The 7801-nt window shown below is 38.4% G+C and overlaps 1 long non-coding RNA gene across 1 annotated transcript in view; it reads left to right on the top strand.

The window, feature by feature from the left end:
* The first annotated feature begins 4679 nt into the window (after window positions 1–4679).
* Window positions 4680–7801, top strand: part of LOC119529256 — a 28254-nt gene continuing 25132 nt past the window's right edge. The window contains exon 1 of the long non-coding RNA XR_005215841.1: window positions 4680–4804. This is a non-coding gene — a long non-coding RNA (uncharacterized LOC119529256). The remainder of the gene's footprint in view (window positions 4805–7801) is intronic.

The following is a 7801-nucleotide window of genomic DNA, read 5'->3' as shown; positions in this document are numbered from 1 at the left end:
AAACCCAAATTCTCAGGAACTGCAGTTTTACTAGCAAGGATCTGAAGAAGGGTGGCACTCTCATGTGGTCATCCAGGAGAGAAGCTCTGCTAAGGCATCTAATTGTTCCCAAGTTTGAGAGGTTACCAATATCCAACTGGCAGAGGGGGAAGAAAGAGAAACTTGGGATTACACAGGGGGATTTGGGGGGCCAGATCTGGGAATGACATACATCACTTCTGCCCACATTCTACTGAAGAAAACTCAGTAACATGGTCCCTCATAGATTAAGGGGGCTGAGAGAGAAATGAAGTCCTTGCCTGGGGTGACTCTTTCTTAGCAATAGGGCACTCGGCAGATTTGTCCACCATGAATCTGTGGTGGACAGCTAGCTGTCTCTGAAACAAGAATATTCAATGTTATTTGTTCACCCTGCTGTATCCTCCCAGCCCCATCAGTGAGAATGTAAACGGGTAAAGGGAAAGAGATTGGATTGGAATTTGAGTTTTGAAAGGATTTTACTTCCCTTCTTTCTAAGCCATCCTTTAGTTGGCCAGTCTTGATTATTGCTGGGTGTTTTAAAAACCCTGAAAGTGAACAAACATTAATTTACACTATTGCTCTGTTGAGAGTGTTAGAAATAAGCATTAACCTTAAAAATGCTCGCCTGGTTGTGGAGGAGAAAAGAATTTATGCACCATCTTGCAAGAACAGACGCATAGCCAGAAACATGGCAGGCAAGCCAAAAAAAAAAAAAAAAAAAAATGGCGATAGTAATATCCTACATCTAACATGCATGTCCCTCCCCGTTTCCCCATTGGCTGGGTACTCCAGAGGTTACAGCCCATCTGAGAGAGCTAACCAGCCTGCCTTTGAGATTTTGAATTGTACAGGCTATCAGAGAGTTAACTAGTTCAAATGTTTCACCAAGATTCCCCGCCTTTGACCATACCCCCACACTCTTTCTTTCCCATATAAGGAACTGGCGCTGATTCTAGAATTACTTCACAGCGCTCTCTCTTTCTTTCCTTCCCCTCACCACGGGGCTAGGTTAAGCCAGCTTTTCCATCCCATCTCCATCTTCCCTATTCCATGTGGCCTTTATGTGGAAGCTAAACTTAACCCTTTCTTACAAGAGGGCTGAAATATAAAGTACACTTAGAGAGGTTTACCAAAGCCCTTTATAAAATCTCTCTCTCTCCCTCTCCCCCCTCTCCCCCTCTCCCACTTTGTCTCTATCCCTCTCTCTCATACACACACACACACACACACACGCACACACACACACATTGAGCAAGAGAGAGAGAGAGCGTCAGGGCAAGTGCTTACTAAGAATTTTTGAGAAAATGATTGAGCAGATCTACAGGAAGATTAATCTTTATTTTCACACAACCCTGCATGAAATTACAACCTCCAGTCCTTGATTCACACCACTAAAGGAATGTTTCCAAGGGCCTCTCTTTTAAAGCAAAATCTTACTTTCTTAAAGCTAACAAAATATCCCCTCTTTTGCACATGCTTACTACATTTTCTGATTACTCTTGAACTTTATGTCTTGGTTCTTTGTTATAAAAGTCAGTTATAAACACGTTGGCCAGTCAAGGAAGGAAATGTTGAAATTTTAAATTTCCTAATAGGTTACCTCTAAGTGCTGAATAATCACCAAACACTGGAAATTGTGTTAATTCTGCTTCTGTGATTCCAAAGTGAAGCTCACAGAACTTTTGGCATAATCTACACATAAAATAGCATCATGCCACTAGGGTGATTTAAACATGAAAAACAGGTACAGGTAATGTGGCTTAAAACTAAAACGCTAAAGTACTGAAGATTAAACAGAATTAATGAATTTTATGCTGAAGTCTTCATAAATGAGCCAACAAATATGCAGCGAAATCCTGAACGCAGCCTTGAAATAAAGAGCTTAATGTAATTCAGTGCTTACTGGTTGCCTAGAAACTAACCTGGAAGGGGGTTGGGGAGGGAGTACTACAAAACATGAAGAGTTCATAGGTTTAATAAGGAAATTATTAACTCTGAATTGCTTGGAGATGTGATATATATGCTGTATAGTGTTCACCTCTCCCAAGGGCTCCTCAATAGATCAGAGAGTGAGGTTAGAGGGCAGGCAGAGGAGGCAGCTCTAGAATGAAAGGCAGTGAGGAAGGCTCCATGCAGTGACTGACAGCAAATAACATCATGTTCAAACCATCACAATCACTGCAACCAGAGATCCTCTTAACTTGCCCACAAACCGCATCTGTGGGTAAAGCTGACTTATGTACTTTTTCCCTAAATTCTCTTTCTAGAAGTGTATAGCTTAGGAATTGGATATTCCATGAAACATTGCCCCAATTCATTAGGTCACCGAGGATGTTAAAAAAAAAAAAAATCTTATGTTGGGCAGATGGGGTGAGAGGGAGAGAGTCAGAAGATGTCCAATAGATTTTATATGAGGAAAACGGAATGAACTGAAAAATGGGGCACACATCTTCATTTGAAAGCCTTTTGGAAGAAGAGGGATTGGTGTTTAAATGATCTCAAGGACCATGGTAATAGAATATATTTTTTAATTGCAAACCACAGTATCACTCAGGGCCGAGTCCCCACTGCTAGTTCAGCTTCTTGTGTTTATTCGGATTTAGGAACTAGGGACCTGATACCCAGGTGGCAATTCAGGAGTTAGCATTTTAGCGTTTCCTCTAAAACCATTAAATAAACAGCCCTCTCAATTTTATAATGGTGCATACCAGGAGATACTTGCTTTAGCATCTTAACTTGAAAGAGTTGCTTAGGGAGTACATATTTTATCCTAATTATTTTTGACAGGAATTAGGTCAGATTAATTAGCTTAAAATTCAGCTGAACAACAACGTCTTTGCTAATTACTTCAGGGTGTATACATAATTCATTTACATTAGCAAAAAAAGGAAAACACTGGGAGAGAATGCTCCCAACCCTTGCCCCTTTGTTAAGCACTTAATACAAAGAGGGCCCCCTCTGAAGTGGAGGGGATGGGGAGCAGAGAGTATCTGGGGCATTTTCTTAAGTATGAAGACAAATATAAATTTATATAAATATGCATATCTATATAGTTATCTGTATTTAAATATACATTTAAAATTTAAAGATGCAAGTTTAGAATATAAATGTCAGAATTAGAGCATTAATGAGTGGTTAAGAACATAGTGACCTTGAGCAATTTACAGAAAGCCTCTGAGCTTCAGGGTTTTGTTTTGTTTTGTTTTGTTTTAAACTGGTAATAGCATTAACACCTATCTTATGGTGGTGGCATGAGAATTAAATGAGGCAATATATGCAACCACCCCACTTGACACAGAGTATTTAATATTTCCATACGAACACAGGAAATTAAATAAATGTTTGCCATATGGCCTGCCTACCTTTCAAGCCTGACCCAAATTACATTTAAAGTGAATTATGCCTTTTAGCTTGGATTGGATTAGCAAGGTTCTTTTAAAATTAGGTTCAATTTTCCACAGAGGAAACAAAAGAGATGGATTATAATATTTCAGTAGATTAACTATCCAGGGATAATAAAGCAAAAGCCAAAAGTACCCCCAGGCCATGGGCAAATAGAGTGTGAGTGTTTATTACCTACCTGTTTACAGCCCTACTCAGATCCAAGAAAGCATTTCAAAATCTTTGAGTTATCAAGGGAAGGCCAAATCAAGATTTTTATATGAAACCTTCTGATGTTTAAAGGCTAGCTCACAGATACTTTTTTAAAACCACATGAAACAGGAAACATATGTCTTCACATTGGCTGTTAGTTTAAGAATTCTAGGCTAAATTATGGGGTATATGGGGGCCTATAATTGAGCACTAAGGTACATACAAACTGAAGACTGATTTTGCTGGCAAACCAAACTAGTTTCAATGTCCAGCACTGAGAATCAATTAGAATTTCTGTTCAAACACTAGGATATGTTTACAGCTTAAGAATTAGATGTAATAGAAGCTACGAAAACCTTATCGCATTGAAGGAAATGATAGAAACAATTCCTCCAAAGTATACATAAGTTGAAAACTCAGCTTGCAACACTGTCTGTATCAGTGCTATCTATTTTGTTGCCCAGCAAATATATTAACATGATTTGTTGTTACATTAATTTACACATCCCCCTGGTAAAATAATTAAGTATTGAGGAGAATGGAGGTCTCCTACAGTACTTGAGATAGAAGCCTGTATGTTGAGGATCACATCTGACCAAGAAGGGGGTATGTTATTTTCCATGCAAGACCCATGTGTATGAACACATATGAGAGGCTTTCCAAAGTGTTTTATTAGACAGTCTTCCTTCTTTGTCAATGCCTGATTTCCATATTAGAGGCATGCTCTCTGCTCTGGTAGAGCCTTCTATTTAACGTTATACAGCACCTTTCTAAAATGAACAACTTAACAACTGCCATCAGAGAAAACATTCTAGACAAACATGGTCTGCAGCACCTTTAAGGGGAATAAAAGAAAGTCTATGCATTTAATCTACATGGATAAAATGTGAAAAGTAACCTTCAGCTATTTCAGGGCAAAATTTAGCTACTAAAGTGAAAAAGGAAGTAATAGATTTTTAGGTTGGAGAATACAACTATCCTGAATTGCTCTATGGCTGATTGTAATAATAATCAGATTTTAGCCATTCTTTGTCTTGTTTCTTCTCTTTTCCAGAGCAGCAAAAGCTTGTGAGAGTCAGGACCTGAGCCACGCGTATCACAGCTTTTCCAGCCTCTGTACTTCTCAACATCACACAGTTGTCATTCCCCTTGTCAGAGAGCACAGCGAGTGGGCAAGACATGGGGTCAGGTGAGAAAGACAAAGTCCTTTCCCCAACACAGCCTGAGATCTTTGTCAAGTTACTTACCTCAGTGGGCTCCAATTTTTTTTTTTGTAGATAAAAGGAATAAATAACACATACCTCACAAAACTGTTTTGACTACTAAATTTTAAATAATAAAGATTTTAGCAAATTTGCTGATATATTGTTAGTCTATAGTAATGGAGGATGTTATTGTTTTTATTATTGTGAGTTTTATCAACACTGAATAAAAACAAAATAGTTCTAGCTTTAAGGAGGTTTCAATTTTAAATATAGAACATTAACATGAGATATAAAACAGTAAAGCAAATGGGGACAAATAAAACAAATACATTTTATGAATAAAACTACATATTTGTTGTTGTTGTATTTGACTATGTACACTCACCATTTTTTTTATCATAAAAAATATGAATAACTACTGTTTCTTAAATGCCAACTCTGGGTTGAAGAGTACTAAGTGGTTTACATAGGCAACCTAATTGAATCATTAAAATATCCTTATAAGTCAGATATTATATTCTTCATTCTAAAATTCAGAAAGCGGAGTTTAAGGGAAGTTCAATAACTTTCCCATAGCCCCCCAACTGGTGATGCTGAAGTACAGAATTAGAGAAAGCAATATTATCAGTAGATAAGATGGCAGGGCGTAAGGATTTCCAACCTTTTGCTCTAACGGTAGTCCACTACACACCTTCTAAATTTGTTGGGGTATAATTGCACCAGCTGTCTACTTCTAGTTCTTTACTTGAAAAGTTGGAGATGGAATGGCAGGGAGTGTGAAGAAAAGAACAGAAAAAGCTGCTAAGGTTTGGCCTCATGGATCAAAGTCCAGAGGCCAGCAGAACAGATCACCACTAGGGGGCTGTCTGATGTTCATACCTATTTCAATATTTTTTGCCCTAAACACACAGATGCAGTCATAAATGTAAGCCACTCTGGAAAGGTGTTTGGCAGTCTCTTAGAAAGTTCAATGTAAACTTACCATAGGACCCAGCCATCCTACTTAAGTACCCTAGAGAAATGAAAACATTTGTGTACATAAAACTTTGCATGCAAACGTTCATAGCAGCATCAACCATGAATAACCAAAAAGTGGAAACTCTCCACATTCAGTCAACTGATGGCTGTGTAAACAAAATGGGTAAATTCATAAAAAGGAATACTATTTAGCAATAAAGAGAAATAAAATTCTGATACATGCTACAACATGGATGAACCACAAAAACAATATGTTAAGTGAAAAAAGCCAGACAGGAAAAACAAAACAAAACAAAACAACAATAAAACACATATTCCATTTACGTGAAATGTCCAGAGTAGGCAAATCCGTAGAGACAAAAAGTACACTAGTGATTGCCTAGTGCTTGGCATGGGACTGGGGATTAACTGTAAATGGGCATGAGAGATATCTTTGGGGCAAATGAAATGGTTCAATACTGGATTGTGATGATGGTTGCACAACTCTGTATTTTTATTTTATTAAAAGTAATTGAATTCAACAATTAAAAGGGGTGAATCTTTTTATACCTAAATCATACCTCAATGAATCTGTTAAAAAAAAATAAAGAACTTGAAAAGAAAATCAGAGATGGAGCATTTAGATGTAAGGTAGGATTTCCAATCAAGTTGTTTCCTTACTAGAAACTCGCTCTTCACCCCACATTTTGCCGCAGCAACCTCTGTCCCTTCTAAGACTAACCTCTTTTAAAATATTTTGTCTGTGCTTCTTGTTTTTATATCCTCATCTCATATTCAACCCTCAACCCACTGCAATCTGGCTTCAGCCCACACCATTCTACTGAAACTGCTTTTGCCAACTTTGTTCTGACCTCCTTTGTGTTGTTGTATCCTGTGGGTGATTTGAACCTTCATCTTTACTGGCTCTCTCAAAATTTGGGACCTGATGACCACTCCTTCCCTTGCCCCCCACCCCATATAATATTTTATTGTCCTGGGTTTCCTTCAATACCTCTGTATACTTCTTCACAGTCTCCTTTCTGTGTTCCTTTTCCTCTATCCATCTCTTATATGTGGCTGTTACTCAGGCTTCCATGCAAGTTCCTCTTCTCCCTTTACTTCAAATTGGGTCAGAGGCTCATCTGCCTCACGATCCTGCGATGAGGATGTACTTGTCAAAAAAGCTGATTCGTGACCCACATCCCACACCTATTAACTGAGATTCTCTGCAGTCTGTACCCAGGATTCTAAATTTTACCCTGTTTCCTCGGTAATTCACTTGATCCCATGGTTTGAAACGCACTCCTTTAAACATCTTCCCTGGGTAAGATCATCCACTTCCTACATTCAATTACCATCTGCAGGCTGACAACTCCAAAATGTTCATCTCCAGCTTAGATGTGTTCCTGAGCTTCAAAATCCATAGTTCCAAATTTCTGCAGCCATCTCATTTGGAGTCCTACAGGAACTTAAACAGTTGTGTGCCCAAATGATCTCAGTACTGTAACTTGCAAACATCTCTCTTTTTTTTTTTTTTTTTTCTGCTTTTAGGAGTGGCACCAGCCAACACTGTCGTGTATTCCAGACATCTGGTTAGCTTCCAGGATCCCTGCCACTCATCCTTCTCTACTTCCAAATAGTTCTTGAGCCCTCTCAATTTAATCTTCCCCAAATCTGATAATTTCAGCTTCTTCTCTCCATCCCCACTAGTGCTATTCTAGTTGAGGACAACAGCGTATCTTGCCTGGAGTCATTATAGCATACTGCAAATGAGTTTCTCTGCCTTGAGCTTTGCTACTCTCATCTGGGCATGTTCTATCCTTCACACTGAAATGATTTTTTTTTTTCCTAAAATGCAAATGTGACCAGGCTGCTTTGCTGTTTAAAACCCTCATAGAGAATCCCAATGCTCTTAGAAAGAAGGTTAAAATACTTAGCATGATGAAAACAGAAGTCCATGATGTGACCCCAACTTACCACCCTGTTTTACTTATTACTTCCAATCCCTCTCATCTCATCAATAA

The sequence above is a fragment of the Choloepus didactylus genome, chromosome 1 (assembly GCF_015220235.1).
Source record: "Choloepus didactylus isolate mChoDid1 chromosome 1, mChoDid1.pri, whole genome shotgun sequence".
NCBI lineage: Eukaryota > Metazoa > Chordata > Mammalia > Pilosa > Megalonychidae > Choloepus > Choloepus didactylus.
Note: the sequence above shows the minus strand (reverse complement) of the source record. Positions and strands in the feature narration are given on the sequence as shown.